General features: G+C 42.3%; 1 protein-coding gene across 19 annotated transcripts in view; it reads right to left on the bottom strand.

Moving 5' to 3' along the window:
• MEGF11 (multiple EGF like domains 11) overlaps nt 1-20,325 on the bottom strand; it is a 272,675-nt gene that overhangs the window by 207,373 nt on the left and 44,977 nt on the right. Inside the window, exon 1 of one of the 19 annotated variants that reach the window (XM_053954355.1) lies at nt 2,217-2,280. The exons of the other annotated variants lie outside the window; for them this stretch is intronic. The gene's annotated coding sequence lies outside the window, so the exon portion shown is untranslated. Of the gene's footprint in view, nt 1-2,216; nt 2,281-20,325 lie in introns of those variants that run through there. 19 annotated transcript variants of the gene reach the window in all.

A 20,325-nucleotide genomic window follows, 5' to 3' on the forward strand; every position in this document is an offset into this window, starting at 1 on the left:
GCATGTGATAAAAAGTTCTTTGCAGAATTATCTAATTATGTACCACAAAAAAAATGAAGCCTGCAATTTATGTTTAGATCAATGAATATTGTTTAGGCCACTCTGAGAAGACATTGGGGTTATGAGTTGTCTTTAGCTCTGCTTTCTCCTGCCTGTCAGAGGCACTTAGAGCAGATGAGCCACGTCATTAATGAGCTTTGTCTCATTTACAATGCCAAGGGCTGCAGGTAAATCCTTCCTCAGCTCTGGGACAGCACCTACAGAATATTTGATGAAATTCACTTCTCTTTTGACAATGGATGATTGACAGCAAACCATCACGACTGAAGGTACTGACAAAATAAATAACTGTGGAGATTAAGCAGGATTTCAAAGGAACAACTGCAATCCTTAGGGAACAACGATTACAGAAAGGCAAAGTATTTCATTAACTCATAGAAATGCAGCACTTTGCTACCTCTCACTTTGACTGCCTGAGACCCCAGCTACTGAGAAACATTTACATTTAGAAATATTCCAATTTGATGTAACTTGTCTAAGTAACTTCTCATGATTGTCAGGCACAGGAGAAAGGCAAAGGGGAATTTTTCATTATTATGAAACACTGCAGGATTCACCAGGAACATCATACCTGGTTTAATAAATCTGGTTCTGAACTAAAAAGGAAGGGTGGAATAAATGCATTGTGTTAACACCATAGGGCAGATTCTATTAGGTCCCATTTCCCAAGACATTTTGGCTTTGGAGATAAATATATATAAATTGGGAAATATATATCCTAATGCTCTTGCTTTATATCAGCCATGTATAGTAACTGGCCCCTGGGTTTGGGAGATTATTCTAATCCCATAATCTGGGTACACACCTGATTTGCCAAGGTATTCACCTTTTCCAGCACAGGTGAGTAGAAAAGGAACAGCTGTCATATTATCTCACTCTTCTCTCTAATAACCATACAGAGAAGTATCATAATACTCAGAAATTGTCAATGTTCTTACAGCAGCTCCATCAATTCCACAATGGACATTCTGGCACACTCTTGCCAGTGTGAGTGGGGAACACTGAATTTAGAAGTAAACTAAAGTTTTCAATTATCTGAATTCCTGGGAAAAAAAATTATAATCTTGCTTCATCTCTCCCAGTTTAGTTTATTTTGAAAGCCAACGTGTGAAATTGCTGAGAGCTGAACATTGGCTAAATAGGTGCCACTTGTTCTTGCCCCAGATGTGAAGGAGCTGGTTGCTCTCAATGCAAAGTGATTAATGATTGCTTGCAATCAGCCCTGGAAATCATTGGCATTGAGTGACAGAATGATCCTGTGACATCACACAGCCTCACATCTGATGCTTGTTCTCAGCCACGCTGCTCCTCGTGCTGCCATTTTTGGCACCATGAGCGAGCTCAAAAAAATTATGGCCTTTATGAAGTTCATGAATAAACAAGTTTTCACATGAGAGAGATTTCTATTTCTTTCTGCCAAATTTATTCTTCTGTTCACTCATGACCTCTCCCATCCCCACTCTGCCTTGTAGGAACACTGCTTTGTACAAAGGTTAGGACATTTTCCCCTCTCTGCACAAAATACCTCATTGAATCAGGCCTGGAACACCTGACTGCAACCAGATCTCTGTTCTCCTCTGTCACATCCAAAGGATGAGCCTCTACCTCACAGCAAAGACTGACATTATTTTAGTTAATTGCAGTTGATCTTTGTAGTTGCTGTATTAAATTTCTTGCTGTTTTTACAGTGCATAAGGTCATCTAATTCTTTCTCTATTAAAACCCACTGATACTGAGAAGCTCATTAGTCCCCCAGATTAATCATGGAGTGCCATTTGAGCAAGCAAGGAACAGGCAAGAACTCTGACATCTCAAAGCTTTCCCAGCTGAAACCCCCAAAACATAATAAATAAGGGAAAAAAATACAAAGGATTCTAGAGTCAAGCATTCACCAAATTCTTCTTAATCCCATCAAGTTGTCTTTTATCATCAAAACTTTACATCTAGAAAATAGAAATGCAACCTCTGGGCTCTGCATTCATATTAATTAGAGGTTAAAGAGAATTTTATGAAGAGATAGCTGGATGCTCATAATTCAGTATATAAAAGTGAAACTCAGCTTGATAAACCTACTCCCTGTATTTCATTATTTGCAGTTTGCTTCAGTGTAAGGTGTACAAGCATAAACAACAGGGAAGAACTGCTTGGTAAATAACCTGTGGGAATTTTTAGAGAGGTTTTTTGGCCCAGTCTGCAGTGGGCCCTTGTACTCAGTGCCCAGCACAACCAGTATGACCAGTATGACCAGTATGACCAGCACAGGGCAGGCTGCTGAGTGCTGGGAACCACGGCAGCAGTGATGCCTTGGAAGGAAATGATGTTTAAGTCTTAGGAAAAGATGGAACAACATCATAACTGTCAGAGCAATTTTCCACCTTGGCAGCTGAACACCTGAACTATTGCTTGTTTTTGCAGTGGGATTATTCCCAGTTTCTCTCTGCTCAGCTCTGAATCAGCTCGGAGATGTGTCATAAACAACGTTTGCCTCAAAGAGCCACGTGGGCCAGCACCGAGGAGAGACTTAATGAGGAGACAGTAGTTCCATAAAAAAAAAATAAAAATAAAGAGCTTGGTTCATTTTCTGTAAACATCTGGGTTGTAAATAACTGTAGGCAGGATAGCATTAGACTGCCTCTGACTTAATGTCATAAAGATTGAGTTCTTAATTTTAATTTAAAGCCACTATAATTTTCAGTTTGCATGGGAACATAATCTTACAGTCTGTTAGCAGGTACCTCAGAAATGTAGCACAAATTGCAACATTCTTCCACTTTTCACAGGAAAAGCTGAGTAAAAATCTGTATTTGCCAGGAATTGTTAAAGGATTTTCCTAGTTCAGTAGCAGTGCACAAAGAAAGTTTGATTTCAAAATAAAAACCTAGACATCTTATTTAATATATCAATTTTCCAGATTCAAAACAGCTTAATTATTTTCATGGTCTAAAAGAAATCTTAAAAAAAATGTGAGGCATAAAAGAATAATTTGCTTCCAATGGTTAATCCTTCAAAAAGTCACAGGGAAAGAGACTCAGGATGCAGAAATCATTAATGGTGGAGCAATTGCTGAGTTCTATTCCTAGAAACAAAGAAATAAGGCTACAGCTGGCTCCCAGAGGCAGGTGAGTTCTGGCTGACCTGCCAGGAGGGCTCTGAAAAGGCTCATTCAGAATCTAATCAAACTGCTGGTGTGGGGAAGATAAGGCTTGAGTATAATTTTCCAGAAAATACTCTTTAAATGGTTCCAGTCACATTTTTCTACTTGATGTCTTTCTTCAAGCTATTTTGATTCCTGTTTTCATTTTCCTGGAACTGCCCTCAAAGAACCAAGTGAGTCAGTCCCTGACACCACCAATCCCAGTGCCCAGGCAGGGATGGATGTGCAGGAAGAGGATCTGCGAGGAGCTGACCCCTGAGCCCAGGGGTGTGGTGAACATCCACATCCCACGCCTTGCTCAAGCCCAGGAGGGTAAAACCCAGCCTTAGCAAAAATACAGGGGAACACAGGCAAAGAACACCAACTGCCAATCCAACTTCTAGGGAAAAAAAATATCCTTCCAGGAGCCTGAAGTGCCCCATGGCCGTGCTGGTGGGAAGCCAGGCTGTCCTCACTCCTGATGAGGAAAATGCTCTCTCCTGATGGATGCTGACATGGAACCTTAAGGATGCTCAGTGCCTCTTCATTTTGTTGGAAAATATTAAGCAGAAGAAACACAGCTCTAATACAATTTTTCTTTACCTCATTCCTAAGGAATCCTGCAGAGCTCTGAAAAAGCAAGTCCACCTGTGTGATCTCTTTCCTTCTCTGCTGTGGGTGATAAGCCAGAAAGTTGTTGGGCACCAGGCCAGGGGGAGGGAGCAGGGACAAAGAAATGAATGAGAGTAGAGGTAATTATAGCACTTATTTCGATTAGGTGCAGATCACCAATGAACTCTTTTGCCACTTGTTTTCTCCTCAGGGAAATCTCACTTTCCCAGCTTTAATTTAATCATGGGAAAAATATGTCAAGTATTGATTATAACTAGAAACTAAAGTCTACTACAAGCATGTTCACATTAACACTTTCACTCAGACATGACCTGGAAGAAATCCTCTGTTTGTCTTTCTTCATTCCTGATTCCTGAACAGACTGTCTTACAGAGAACAGCATGTTCAAACGTACAAACATCCGTTTGGGTGATGAAAAGTCCAGGAGGGAATTTGTTAAACCACTAAATTTACGTTGCTTGTAATTCTAAGTGTAACCGAAAGACACATCTTCCAGCTCTGAGAGCAGAACACAATAAAGCCTCTAAGGGAGTGCTGCATATCAACACAGATTTCAATTTATTGCAGTTTGAAATAATATTCCAGACAAGTCCACAAGTCAGAGAATTTTTCAGAAACGCTGTGAAAATCCTAAAACGGTGCTGTTTGTTCATGACCCTTGAGAAATGAAAGAAACAAGTGACACACAGTCACAATGCATGAGACTGGAAAGCAGGAACAGGAAATTAATGGAAGATTCTAAAAGTGACCCTCTGCCACTCCTCCACACCTGCCCACCCAGGCCACACTCTTTTGCTCTTTTGTCCATTCCAGACTCACATGGATGGCACATTTTGAAACTCACCAGTATTATAGAATGGCAAGTCCATGAGAAAGTTCCCAAGATGTCAAAGATTTAAAATGAATTCAGACCTTTTAGAGGAGAAGTAACAGTGAATGCTTTACCACACACCTGTCTATAATAGTTTATGTCATACTGTAGCTCCTAAACTCATTTAGAGAGGCAGGGATTAAGGCCCCTGGCCTAAATCAAGAGCAGGCGTGTGAAACTGAGTCAGTTCCCATTCCAGTGCTGGCAACTGGAGATGGGCAGCCCTTCTGCTGTGACCAGGAACTCTCCCTCCTCCAAGGCAGTGCACAAGCTCTGACAGAGTTTGATATTCTGGGATTAAGGAAGTCACTCTGACTGCTGTGAGCCCAGCTCAGAGCAGGTGTCAGGGTGACACTGGGCTCTGTGTGCTCCCAGAGAAACCTGCACAGCACAGCCCCTTCTGGAACTGCTCTTGCATTCTGCAGGTCATGCAATACAGCCTGTTATTGCTTTATCTGTACCTCTGTAAGGAAAAATCTTTCAGACCAAACTCAAAGGAAAAACAACCAGCTTTGCAGAACCTCGCTGAAGACATTCAACGGCTGAACAGCTCTACTTCAGTTAAATTAACTTTATACAGCCTGGTTTTACTCACAAATCCTACTTGATTTGGAAAAAGCCAGGATTAACAGTATTATGCCTAAACCTGTAGCTACAGAATGAGATCTCTGTGTTCAGTAGGAGATGCCTGCCAAGCCTCAGCAACTACAGAAAGGGAGAAAGCTGATTTCAGATAATATTTGGGTCCCAAATACACCCAGGAAAGCTCAGGAAAATTTCTCCAGAGACACAAAATAACAACCAGTCAAATATTCTGATTTTACAGGCATAGACTTGCTGGAAACCTCATGGAATAACCAACATTTTCCCCCTAACCACTCCAGTCACCTGTAAGAAGAACTAGAGAAAGTTCCTGAATATTCTGCCCATGGTTTTGGTTTGAGTTACTAAGCAATGACATTGTTAGAGAGATTAATGTTAGAGCTTAACTGCTCCTTTAGCACCTGTCCAGTCCATGCCTGACAGAGGAAGATAAATATATTTATAACACACAGCAAAGTGAATAACAAAGGGTTTATAAAGTTGTCTCTGACAAAACTGACAAGTTGTAGCTGGCAGCTTTAATCAGCTCCCAGCTGAGCCTGGGAAATTGGAGAGAACTGTGCACTGACCTTTCTGATTAATCTCTGAAGGAAGGTTAAAGTTTTGTTTACTTTTTTAATGGGCAGAGCTATCAAGTTCTGAGACCTTTGGATAAAAGGAGGATTCCTGTGCAAGAGCACTGTACACTGTATTTAACAAAGTCATTACTGGGTTAAAACTGATTTTTTCCAGTGAAGGATATGGCCTAGTGTTCCAGGGATGAAAGTTCCTATAATGCCACAAATAACTGCCAGATGCTGGAAATGTACTAGATCTGTTTTTCATGCCTTGAATGTGAAAAATGCAGTAGAATATAATTTAAATTTCATTTTTACAGATCAGTGGTTCTTAAACCACCAATTTGATTTATTTTTCAACAAGTATTCAGCTCCAGCTTCTTTAGTATGGAAACAGTGGGATCTTTCATGTGCATTTACTTAACTAGTACCAAGAAGACAAATTCTCGGTAATGACCAATTATTTGATCAGCTTTTTCAAAGTAAGCTATAATTTATTATATTGCAGTATGTATAAAATCCTAAACCATCACTCTCTTAAAAGTGAATTCCTTGGAGCCATATCTGAGGATTGAGAGATCCAGCAGCACCTCCCAAATGTTTCACCTTACAGTGCACACCCCACTGCAGCTGCTGCCCAACTGACACCACAGGGGACTTGGTTTTTCCAAAAGCCAAAATTGTTTTCTGATTAACAGCATCCTATCACAAAAGTGTCTGCTCTTGTTGCTGACTCAAGTGTCTGCTCCATAGGAACAGCTGATACAGAGACCTCACAAGAGTTTAGGAAGGTTGGTAAATCAGGACCAAGGAGGGTTTTGCAGCCAACGAGCTGCAAACCTTTTACTTTTTCACAATCTAATTCACTGATTGCTTTCTGTCCACTGCCTTCTAAAAAATGAGCCCCCAGCCCTAAATCAGCAGCACACATGGACTCACAGCCCTCCAAAGCTGTTTGTGAACCAGTCACTGTGTCAGTCACTGTACAATTTCTCAAGCAGCACTGAAGGAACTTGGGTATTGATTTTTCCAGAGCTGTACAGGATACACCTGAATGTCCATCAACAACACTTACAGCAGTAAAATACTTCCATGTTCAAGTTTGCTTTTTATTTTCCTTGTGGTTCTGCTTCAATGGTTTCAACCTGGTAGCAGTGGCAGACACTGAAATTTGGTTTTAGATCTGGGCCATCCAACTTTGTGTGTACAGTGTTACATGAATGTTATACACACCTGTAATGTATAAACATAAACATGAGCATGAAAAAACCACTTCCTTCTGTTTGACATCAATGGAATTGTTCAACTGGACTAGTTATTTAAAGGGAAGATGACAAAGAACCTCATGGGACACAATTGTTGTAATGGAAATGGCCTGACTGTAATTAAACCTTTTCTATTCTCACCTGTTTTGTTCAGAAATGTTTCCAGGGCATCTGTTTAATGGTGAGGGAAAATAATTTAAACTTCCCTTGTGAGATAAGGCTGTGCTGTGCTCTCAGAGTGAAGGGATATGAGGATCAGGGCCAGGCTGGATGGACTTGGAGCAGCCTGGTCTAGAGGAAACTGGGATTGGAACAAGATGGTGCTGAAGGTCCCTTGCAACCCAAACCATTCCGTGGACTCTGTGACCATCAGGAGGTAAAAAACCACATAAATGAAGCCCAGTTCCTGCTGCTCTCAGAGAAAGGCTCTGTTTCCTCAGCAGCAGCAAACAGCCAGTGAATTATATCCTCTCTGCAAGCATGAGACAACCCACACACTGCTGAAAAGTTTTTATAAATTGTGATGGATGACTCTGGAGCTTCTTCTGCCTGCTCCTGCACACGAGCACAAGGATCAGCTGATGAAATTAAAAGGGAACATAGAAGTTGCATTAACAAAAAATATATGTTTGTACTACTACAAAATTAATATGTTGGCATTGCAGATCTATATTCTCATTTAGCTGAATTACAATCATTAAAATATACAAACAATATTATTAATATCATCGTGGGATATCAATCAAAACCGTTCTCACCACCTAGAGCATAATAAAAATCAACAAGTGGATTTTACACCAATAAATCTCCTAGAGTGTGGGTCAGAAATAATTTTTATATATATATAATCAATATATAAATAATTAGGATTCTGGTTTATGGTTGAAGGAATTCACATCCTGATAGAGAAATGCAGGAGAATTGGAGCATTTCTTCAGCTGATAAAATCACCATATTGTCACTATCACTGCTGGTTCAGAGCACCTGCAAAGTTGAAAATATTATAGAAATAAAAAGAGATTTTAAAAATGCTACATTTAATCAAAGCAGCAGTCCAAGTAGTTCCGATTCCTTACTATTCACATGCTGGAGGCATGCAAGTGAATCTGGACTAGAAAACAGTGGATAATTTTTCTCATTTGCATGAATGCCTGATTTTTCATACGAATTCTGCCAAATGAGGTATTCACAGCATCCCACTGAATCTCACCTCTGAGGTATTCACAACATCCCAGAGGGGTCTGCGTGGGAAGGGACCTTAAAGCCCATCCAGTGCCACCCCTGCCATGGGCAGGGACACCTTCCACTGGCCCAGGCTGCTCCCAGCCCCATCCAGCCTGGCCTTGGATGTTCCCCTTCCCTGACCCAGGTACAGGACCTTGCACCTTGGTCAAGTCCTGCTTCACATCTTCCCTTTTCATCTTTGTGTAACTTAAATTTCATTGGAGTTACGAGAGAAACTAATTTGAATGTCTGATCCACGCACTTCAGACTGCTCATCATTTATTATATAAATTTACTACCCATTTCTATTCTAATGTGAGCCATTTCTAGCTCTTCAACAGGCTAAAAAGTGTTTTGCTACATTTCAAAGCATTCCTGTCACATCTGTAGGACTCATTCAGCTGCTAGAGTAGCAACATTTTGAAACTTTATTTGCAAAATAGATTTATTTCTTATCTAAATTGTGTTGTTCAAAATGCATTCAAATGCAAAGAATTTTGTGATTCTAATTGGACATTTAGAAGTGTTAGATCTGCTCCTAAATCAGAGCATCACATGCTATCTTTCTCACTTGCCTGAGGAAGTGAGCAGATTCCTTGGATTGTTTCAAAGCTTCAGTGGAATGAGTGATTCAGTTAAGCTCAGGATCTGAATCCAAGTGATTTACACTGCAAGGAAAGCACTTGGAAAAGCTCCACTCCTGTAGTCACAGAAGCATCTCATGGTTTAATTCATTACTTTCACCAACTTCAGACTGGAATTAGCTCCCTGACTGGAGGAGAGCACCTTCCTGGTCAGTGAAACCAGAGGCAGGCTCCTGAATCTGAGCAGGATGGATAGGTCACCTCGGATTCTGCATGGAGAGCATATTAAATACATCTACATATATCACTCTGGTGGCAGACTCAGGGAACAAAAGCAGTAAAATATTTCCTCAGGGTAAAATACAGCTCCCAGGAGTGAGAGAGCCTGAAGCAAAAGGTTATTCTACCCAAGACAGATGCTGGATGTTTTATTATTTTGGGGGGGTTGCAGTGGTGTTGTTCTAATATGTGGTGTTCCAATTTCTGAGACTTCATCCTAGCTGCCCTTTGAAGACCTTGGAAGCAAAAATTCCTTAATGACACTGATGGGCAGAGAGGGAAATGGAACCGAGAAGTCAAGACAGCAGTGCAGAACCATTCCATGTTTAATGAAACACAGGGAAGGATGATGGATGTAGATAATTACCTGCAATTTGTATCTGAGACAATCTTGGAGTAAAAACACCACGTAAGGTTTTAGAAGTCCAAGGTGAGATTGCAGGTGGTGTAATTAATGGGGGCAAAGCAGTCAGTACCTCTGGGGAGAGGAAAGGGCAAGTGCTGGTCAATATTTCAGGGTTACCTGTGTCCACATAAATGGGGATGACTTTTAACACAGGCTCCAGCCTTCCTCAGGACAGCTAACAAACACCTCCCTCCTTCTGCTTGAAGGTCTCAAAGAGCAAGGAGGGGAAAAGATCACACAGGACTAAATCAAGAAGAAATTAAAATAAAAATAAACACAGTGGAAAATTTTCAACAGGAAAATCTACAAAATGTATGGAAAGTTAACATAATACAAGCAGCACAGTCAAAAGACAGAACAGAAGAAGCTCAGCAGAGAAAAGGCCTACACTGTGCATAAAAGGCCCAGCTGGATAATCCCAGAATCACAGAATGGTCTGAGTTGGAGGGACTCAGAAGGATCATTGAGTCCAGCTTTTAAGTGAATGGCCCATATGAGGACCAAACTCACAACCTTCTTTCCCACTGTCTAAAACTTGTGTTTGGAAGGACACTGAGCTCCCAGCTGAGCCCATTCCTCACAGCACCAGGCAGAGCACAGGTGTGTGTTCCATTTCCAATCCACTGACCCACTGCTGAATCTCTTGTTATGTCTAAACATCCAGAATGTGGGCATTTGTATCTCTGTTCTCATGCCTTGCTGCAGGCACTGCTCACAGGAAATACGCTGAATTTTTTTGGATATTTTGGCAGGAAGGGCTGAGGGGCAGAGCTGAGTGGCCAGGCCAGCCTGGCTGGGATCTGCTCAGTCCCACAGCCCTGTGATTCCAGACTTAGGGGGCTGAGAGGGAAACATTCATTCAGTGCTCATCTCCACGGACTCTCCATGTGCTACAGGTCTAACAGATCCCAAGGCAGAGTGTGGGGCATTGACTCATCAAAGTGGGGAAGAATCCAAACACTGTAACAGCATTTTTTTCTCTGGGGAACTTTACAAAGAAACATCAGTTAGGGTAGAGGAGAAAATAACAGTCCAAATATTTCAACCTTGGAAATGTCCTATTAATGTATTTCCAACTTCTCTTTGTATGGAATGACTTGCATACAAATCCAACAGGACTAGACACAGCAGCTTCTGAACATGCATACAGAGGTTTGGGGTTTTTTCCTTCTTTTTGAACTAATGAAAGGACTAAATATTGAGGGTTTTCTTTTTCCTTTTTTAAACTGAGATTTACTCCCTGCTGTCTGGACAGCTTCTGATAAAGCCACTGGGATCCTCAAATGCAGAAACCACAATTTAGGAAGCAGAGGGAAAACAAGGACTTGAATGCTGAGACAGGAAATCATTCACAGAAGGTGAAGGATGGAAGAATTTGATAAAACACTTCAAAGGAGATGACTTGGGGTGCAACCCAGGTGAGGAGGCTTATCCAGGGTGAACTGTGTTCACATCTTCTCCTGTCCTACACACTGATATTCCTCATTCCTGGGCTTGTGTGCACATGACAAACGATAGCCCTGTCTCAGGGGAAGGTGCTGAAGGGAGAGAAGACTCTGAATTGAGAGCTCAGATTCTGTTCTGAGCCAGCTCACAATCAATAAACTTATTTCTGCTTCATTATTATTTATATGGTGCAGTGAGGAAGGGATGGAGAACTCCCATGCTATTCCGTAGGCACAAGCACAGAAAATTCTTCTAAGGCCAATTTATACCGAGTTTCTTTACTTCAAATGCCTCACTCTGTGTTTACACCTCTGCAACAGAGATAAAGGTCTGTCGGCATCAGGGATTTTAACAAGATCCTTCTTTTCTCCTTGGTCCAGACACAAACTTTAGCCAGGGGGAAGGAAAATAATTTTTAAAAGCAGGCCAAGGCTGCCCAGCTGAGATGATGCTTCAGCCTGTTCCATCCCCTGTCAATAGCCACGAGCAACCGGGGGCAGCTCCCAGAACCCAGAGCCCTGGTGTCCTACACGTGCTATTGTCACTGTGGAGCACAGAAAGCAAGGACATCTTCAGCTCTCAGTGAAAGCATTTTTTTTGGTTGAAAAATCATTCCTCACTGTTTGGAATGAAACCCATTATTACCAATTAACCTGCTGTGAACCCATATCACTGGCTGAATTGAGCATAATTATTCATCCATAGTAATAGCTAAAGTAAATTCTGGCAATCTCGGCTAACATTGACTTCTCCTTTGGGAAAGTTTTCAATGATGCCATGTCCTTGGTTATGTTTCTAAAACCTTTTTTGTGTTAAACTGCAACTGAAAATGTATCATTATGACTCATTTCTTCTTCTTTCGTAATGTTGTTTTCTTTTTTGTTGCACAAACATCCATAGGTAACTCTATTATCAACTGAAAAATTACCTCCACATGCTCAGAAACCTGATTTTACTTAAACAAAGTTTTAGCATTGGTAGTCCGTGTAGGTTCTCTAAAAATAAATTTTTTAATTAGTTGTTACTTTTCATAGCTTTTTAACCACACAGTCTGATGAACCACAGCCCTGTGAGCAAATGCAGGCATAATTTTGGTTTGAATTTATTTCAGGTTGTCAAATGTAATTTACTAAGGGAACACCTGCCAAAAAAGAATCCAGAGGCAAACCTAAGTTGTCATCTTAAATTAAGTGTGGTTCCTTTTTGTTAATCTTTCTACATAAAAGGTTGTAAAATAGTGCATTAAAGATGCAGTCCTCTTTCCTAATAAAAAGGCAGAGGTGGAAAAACAGAATAAAGACAGAATGTTTCTCTAGCTGAGGGAATGTGCTCAAAACCATTGAGTAAATGCTCCCTTGCTCTCTGAGAACTACAGGCTGCAGTTTATTCATAGCCCATGTGCAAGGTGTGGAATGAACAACCTGACCACTGAAGGGGAAGAGCAGCAAAACATCTGCCTAAGCTTAGCATCACCGTTTTGCACAGCAGAATTACTCAGAAGGGCAAGAAATCCTACTGTGATAGCCCTGGACATGCTGGAGAGATCACGTTCCCTCCACTGGAACTGTGCAACTCATCTCATTAAGGACAGGATAGTTCTGGTTCTCACTGAAGAAATGTTTGACTTTCAGAGTCAAGAAACTCTGAATTATTAAACCATGTCCAAACCTTTGAGTCTTCACACCCATCCCCTCCTCTCAGCACAGGAAGGTTGTTCTTGGCTTCAGGGTCTGAATCAAGCAGTTATTGCTCTTTTCCTCCCTGTGGGTTCCCATCTCCTCCTCACCATCCATGTCCCAGTTGTTCACCTTGACCACGGGCAGCTCTTTGTATTTCCTCCATACCCTTCCCCTGTGTAAAACTGTCACAGCTGATGCCCAAATCCTCCCTCCCAGACCTGCAGGAAGTTTTCTACCACAGCTCCTTTAAATTTATCTGTAGCAGCAAGGAAAAAATCCAAGTTTAGGTTCCATATTGGGAAAAATTTCTTTAACAAAAGGGTTGTCAAGCCCTGGCAGTGTTGGAGGCCCCATCCCTGGAGGGGTTTAAAAGCCCTGTGGATGTGATACCTGACATGGGTCAGTGTCCCTTGGCAGTGTTGGGGGAACAGTTGGACTTGATGGTCTTAGAGGACTTTTCCAACCTAAATGATTCTGTGAATATGAACTGAAAAAAAAAATTCAAATTTGACAGCCCTGCTGGCTGAGACATTCCCATGCCCCATTGCATTCAGATGATACAAACTTAAATGGAAATAATTTTAATCTAAACTAGGCAACCAAGTCTTATGTAATGCCATATTCCTACAGTAACACCACTTTGGTACAGATGAGGATTCATGACTTTTGTTAGCCCAGGTAAACTTGTGTGCAATAGAGCTGGAAGGTCCCTTACTAGTTACTATGACAGGACTCTTCTCTGTGCCCAGTTCCCAGATTTGAAACTGGTCTGGGAATTCTCAGGGGCTGAAGACACTTCTAATGAGCCAGGGAAAGGTAGGTGAGAAAAACAAGGCTTCTGGCATTTGACTTTTATTTGCTATAGAGAGAGCCATCCCTAAATTTGAACGTGTCCAGGAGTCACAAACTGAGCTCAACAAAGCAGATTTGTTAAAACTTCTATCTAAAAAGCCCAACTTTTTAGCTGAAACTCCTGAAATGTTTTTCAGCCCACAGGTCACTCTTTTGGCCTTTGATATGCCTGTCAGACACTCCTTTGCTGATCAAGCATCTCCTTTGCCTGAGTAGGAGCTGAGGCCTCTATTTTTGGAGACAAATCCTTTCTATATCCCCTCTGTGGGCAGAATTTTCACCAACAATATTATCACCACCAGGAAAAATGAGTGTCCTACACAACTCCTCTGCCTGCAGTGGTCTAAAAGCTGGGGTTTAGCAAGTGAGAGGCACGAGCACTCTGGCTTTAGTCAGATTTATATGCACCTCTGCTGTACCCTTGGCTCTTTGCATAGATTAAAAGACAATATTCTACACAACCCATTAAGATCTTATCATATTAATTGAACTGCCATTATAGCATTACCACAAGCCATCTAAGTAATCACTATATGATAACTCCTTATAAACCAGTTCAGTGACCTCCCAGATGCCTGAAGAAACCGCGGGGTTGGCAGTTTGCCCTAAAAGCTCAGAATCTGGCAAATAACTCCTAAAAATAAGGGACCTTTTTCACCAAAATGAAGCCTCCTAGTTCTCTGTATAGCAAAGGAGAATAGGTGGGGCTTTTTTTCTTTATGGAAACATTTTTTGAAGGTTTAAATAATGTCTAGACACTGTTGAGAGGGAAAAAGGAAAAGATGAAGCTGACACACTTTGAAGATCCATCATTATCCATCATATGAGATCAAGAGGAAGACAGCTTTTACAGGCCAAAGATCCAGATTCTTATTTAGGGTGGGAAGAAAGAGTTTTCCTTTACCCATTAGAAACAGTAGGACAGTGGCATCAAGCAGACAATCCATCCTCATTTTGATAGAATGTGAATTTCTCTTGGAAGAAAAGACTTAGGAAGGAATATCCTGGCAGACAGAGCACTGGAGCTGTTCACCCTCTGCTTCTCACAGAGCTCTGCAGTTTAACCCCAGTGGTTTCAGGCATGGATTGGCAGGCACTGTGGAGAACTGGGCCACGCTCCAAGGTGGGACACAGACAGCTGCTTTCTGCTGCTCCCAAAGAGTTGTACACATCTCCAGCATCCCATGGTGATCACTCCTTGAGTTTAATGATTTAAACCAAACCCTAAGGATGACTGTGGAAAGCCCAGCATACAAAAGGGACATTCTTTGAGAGCTCATATAAGCAACCCATACCTTCATTCTGTGGGATATTTCCCAAAGGTTGTGACAGAACTACACCAGGTGAAATATTACAGCTAAATTACTGAGTAAAGCCTTTTAAATTTTGGCATCACTGAACAATATTTTAAAAAACACTGTGTGGTTTCAAACATGCCCCAACTGATGTCTTGAAGGTTTCTTGAAACTGTTTACAGTTGTCTTGCAACACACTGAGTACCTGGGAAGATTCATGGAGCTGAGACAATCCAAGTACTTAACACTTTCCAAGACTGTGAACCTGCAAATTTTCTGTCAAAATCCATAGCAGCAAATATGTCAGTAGCTTTCTTCAGCTTTACCTCAAACACACAGACTAAAAAACCAACCTTTATTCTTTTTCTTCTTTTTTTTTTTAACATGTTGTACCACCCCTGTTACCAATTCAAATGCACAATGTTAATGTCCAACTCAAAGTGTTCAGGGAATATCTCACCTGACAGGCAGCACAACCAAGTATCTGTGAATGGAGTGATAGTGAAATGATGCCTGCATTTCCTCCATCCCAGCTTGTCTATTGAAATCTGACTTTTATGTTATTCATAGAAGAGCCATTATCTGAATTTTCACTTCTGCAGTACAAAATCTTCAGCTCTGGTCAAAAGCTGTTTAATTTACAATATCAAGTCCGAACTATCGATTTTGGGTCAAGTCCTCCTGCTGAATAAGCCCCTCTGTTACCAAAGTGACACACAGGAGACTTCACAATAACAGACAGGGAACACCAAGATCTGTCAGGTCCCAGTAATAATGCTCTGCAGTGATGCAAATCTCAAGTTTCTCTGATACAAGATGGATCAGGGCACTCAGAGAACCTGTTCCTTCCCACCCTCTCCTCATGGAACAGCTTCTGCCTCCATCTCTCTTCTTGTTTCTTGTTATTTCCCATTTTCAGCTCCCCAGTCCCAGGTCAGTGTTCTGCTCCCAGCCTCGCAGCCTCTTTGACACGTTCACTTCCCAGCACACCAGACACATTTTTTGTTTCCCGGCACAGAGGATTTTCTCACTGCTCTGTCATGCAAAGGCTCCTTATGTTCAGGTGGAATGTTTGTTGCCATCTCCTGCCCGTTGCCCCTGATCCTACTGCTCAGCACCCCAGGAAGATTCTGGCTCCATCCTCCTGCCGTGCCCCCCATGCAGCCAGACCCCCTGCCCACATCCCAGCCCACACCCACCTGCAGGAGCAGCAGGAGATGATGAGCAGCTCCAAGGGGCACAGCAGGACCATGGGGCACCTGAGAAGATCCTGCCATGGAAGGTGGGAGCATCCAGGTGCAGCAGAGCCAGGTCTGTGGGACATTGTGTGATGGCTCCCTGCAGCCCAGGGCTTTTCCACCAGCATTTCCACCTGTGTCCAGCCCTGTGGGTGGCCCCAGAGGACCACAGCTGTTTCCATCCCATCAGACAAAGTGAAAAAGACTGAACTGTTGTTTCTGTCAAACCCAACTAGCTCCAAGCAACTCTCAATCCTCCTGTGGAGTTGGGTCGCTTCAGTCAGTGTGCACCTGCCACTTCCACACACAAGAAATGGGCCATGGCTGCAATATTATTGCTACTTTACAACTAGCAGTAAGCACGTGTCTTGATAAAACAGTTCCTTGGAAATGCCATTCCCTAATAACTTCACCACTGTTTGCTGAGAATAAACACACACTTTACTTTCAATAGGAGCTGGGTTTATCTGGGTTTATGCCCAGGAAACTGCTTCTCTGTGATTTCAGACTCTGAAATGACAGCAAGTTTTGAAAGAAAAAGTTCAGCATAGAATCACAGAATCCTAGAATGGTTTGGGTGGGAAAAGACCTTAAAGCCCATCCAGTGCCACCCCCTGCCATGGACAGGGACAGCTTCCACTGTCCCAGGGTGCTCCAAACTCCATCCAATCTGGCCTGGGACACTCCCAGGGATCCAGGGGGAGGCACAGCTCCTCTGGGCACCCTGTGCCAGGGCCTCACTACCTCACATCCCTAGTATCTCATCTGAGCCTACTCTCATCCAGTTTGAAGCCATTCCCCCTTGTCCTGTCATTACATGCTCTTAAAAAGTCACTCTAAGAGGCAGCTGAAATAGAAAGACCAGAAGTACATTATGGGAACTGTAAGAAAATTTAAGCTGGGCTGTCCCTAGACAATGTAATACCTGAAAATCCTATAATATACATTAAATTAACAGCTAAATTGCAGGAAGGTTTGTATTTCATTTTGTGCAGGTTCCCCTTTTACATAATGCATGCTGTCAGCAATCACTCTCTGCTTAATATGCATAGCAATTCCTCTTCTGTGTCACTTACTCAATATTTTTTTTCCTTTCTACCAAAGAAAAGGCATGTGAAGCCCTAATCTTGCTCCAGGTTGTGCAGGCAGGGAGGTGGGAAGCCAAGCAGATGTGTCCTTCCCTGAAGGAACCCAGGCAAGCAGAAAACCCACAGAGAGAGGGACAGGGGAGATGATGATGGGCTGTGAGGGGCAGAGCATTTGCAGGGGAATGAGGCACAGCTAAAGCTGGCTGACACCACCATCAAAGCTATGATGCATTCTCTGCTCCTCACTTGCCTAAAATTCTGCCTCATACGTGACCACAATTCCCTTCAGCTCCTCGAGGTCTTGCTACAACCCCAACCTGTGGAGAGACAGCAGGTGATGCAGGAAATTTTCATAGTTATTTGTAGCCCAAAAAAAAAACAATTGTAAATACTTCCTGACTTCCCAGATGAGCTGGGATTCAATCAGGTGCTTAAATACATGTCCAAGTACAAGCAGAACCAATGGACCTGTTTTAAGTCAGGCATGGAGCAGGAGATCTGTGCTGCACCCAGCCCGGGAGCAGGAATTCAATTTCAGCCCTGGAGGTTGTGGCTGTTCCAGGGATACTCTGCATTTTCTGCTTTACTTTCACTGCTGATATTCTGGCTTATTGTTACCAAAGTAAAAGTTATGGTGCCAGGGACTTTAGAGGAGGTTTTATTTCAAGATGCCACCAAAAAGAACATGGATATTTCAGCCTGAATAAGTCTTCTTTAAGGAGGAAGAGATTTACCATAAAAAACACCATCCAACTCTGTCTCTGAACACAGCATATATTAGTAAACATTATTGCACCAGTGAGCTAATATTTGTGAAGATAATGCATTAAAAGTTTCAAACTCAGGACTGCAGGAAGCGTGAGAGAGCTGCAGCTCAGAAAAAAACAGCTGCAGAGCTCAATAGTTTTCTTGCTAAGAACAGCCACAATGGAATTTTACCCTTCCACTTCTTAATATTTTTACTCCCATAAATCAAAAAAGTCTTGCATTACGAAAATTGGCCAGCAATCAGTCCGAGCAGATTAATTGCTTTTGCTATTTAAAAAGAACTTCATTTTAAATGGCTCAAGTGTTGTGGTGTAAAGTAGCTATTGTACGTGTGCATTAATTAATTTCCTAAGGATTTTTATTACATCTTCATGACACAGTCTAATTATCTGATAATGCTTTTTCCCATGTTGCTCCAGCATGTACTTCAGTTGTACTCCAGAAGCCTGGGAAGTGGGAAACCAAATGACTCAAGGTCTGTCTGTTCTGCTAAATAACACGCCAAGAAGCCCAACTGCAAAATCTCTTCATTCCCAAGGGATCCCAGAGATAATCTGTCAAACATCACTGTCCAAGTTATGCATTTTTTATACTTTTTCAAAGACACACAGAAAAAGTGAGGGAAAGCAAGTGCACAGTACTTGATTAAACATTTCCCTTCTTCCTGAATGAAAAATGCAAACCTTGGTCAGCATAAAGAATGAGGACAGTGCTGGCTGGCAGCCTCTCCCCCTCTACTCCCACCTATTCCTAACATTTGAAATGCTTTTTGATAAGTGTGACTGCCCATCACTGGAGGGATGTCCTGTCAGGCTCCCAGCTCAGGTCTGAGGGCTGGTGTGGAACTCTTAGAGCCAGGACACAGAGCACACCAGCTTCCCAAAATCCTGAAGTCATTTTCAAAAGCTGAGGAAGAAATGTCACAATGAGCAGGAGGAATGCAGAACACAAAAAAGAATCCTGGTCTCTGGAAAGTTCCAAATAGATTTGACCCACAGTATGCCACAGGAATTTGCAGTTTTCCTCAGTGCTGCTATTCCACAATGAATCACAATAAGGGTTGGAGGATCCAAGCTAGGGAGAGTTCCCAGTGGGACTCTCATTTTTACAATGCAAGGAGAAGATTCTTTTCACCAGAGTACAGGAGAGATGGCCCCAGTTTGGAACAAACAGAAGGGTGTATAAATATATACCACCCCCTATCCAATATTCACTAGAAGGAGAAGCCAAAGTCTATCAATTTCAAATGAGAAATAAATAAATGTCAGATTGAAAGTAAGGACTATATAAAGGCTCAGGAATCTGCTCTTCCATTAAGTCATTGCAGCTGGCAGGTGAAAGAATTTGGATCTCAACAACAGCAATGAGGAACTTGGAAAAATGCATGATAAATAAATACAGGCCTTGGGAAAAAAAGAATTTCTGTATGTTTGTCTTAATTTTTATTCTGTTTAATAAAAACTCCAGTGAACTCAAATCTTGGCAATGACTTCGACTTCAAATTAATTTAGGCTAAATAGAGTAGCTAACAGTAGTGGAAGGTTTCCCTGGGTTTGGTACAGTGCTCAGTGTACATCTGAGCAGGGATCAAGTAATTAGGGCCCCGTGTCCCCTCAGACTGCATTGAACTTCATGTGAAATCATTAACACCCTGTGAATACCCTGAGAGCCTCAGCACGGGAAATATGATCCACTTGCTGTAGCCCAGAAACCTCAAATGAGCACAGCCCCGCTGGCCCCAGCCTTGCAGAGATTGCTCCACTCTGTTTGTGTGGGGACAAATCAAACAAAATTCACCCAGCATATGGAATATGACCTGGGGGAGGGAAAGCTGGAGAGACAGCAAACGAATTTGTAAAGTCTAATCTGTGTTTGATGCACACAAGTTGCTCCCATTAATGTGAAATCAAGTAATATCACACCAAAAAGAGACTGCAGTCCCAAAGTGGCTGTCTGGGCCCATCCACCCCCTCCTCTGCAGCCTGTGCTGCCACAGAGCAGTCTCCTGCCAGCTGCTTCTCCAGATTTAACTCCTTATCCATGTGCCAAAACTGGCTGAGGGTGAGCTTGGCATCATTACTGGGTGAGAAATACACACAAATACTCAGATGCACTTCAAGGTTAGCTCTTGAGCTTCTGGGCCACCACTTGCAGCTTAAAGAAATGTGATGAACCCGGCAGACAAGTCAGGAGATCCCCTCCCTGGTCCAGCAGTGCCAGGGCATTTCCCCCATGCTGGAATTCCATCCCTGCCTTCTCCCAGCCAGCAGTGTCAGGCACAGACTGCAGGGCTGTGGATGATATCACATCCTCTCGAAGAAGAGCTCAAAGTTCAAGTCCAAAC

This window comes from Vidua chalybeata, chromosome 13, assembly GCF_026979565.1.
Source record: "Vidua chalybeata isolate OUT-0048 chromosome 13, bVidCha1 merged haplotype, whole genome shotgun sequence".
Lineage (NCBI taxonomy): Eukaryota > Metazoa > Chordata > Aves > Passeriformes > Viduidae > Vidua > Vidua chalybeata.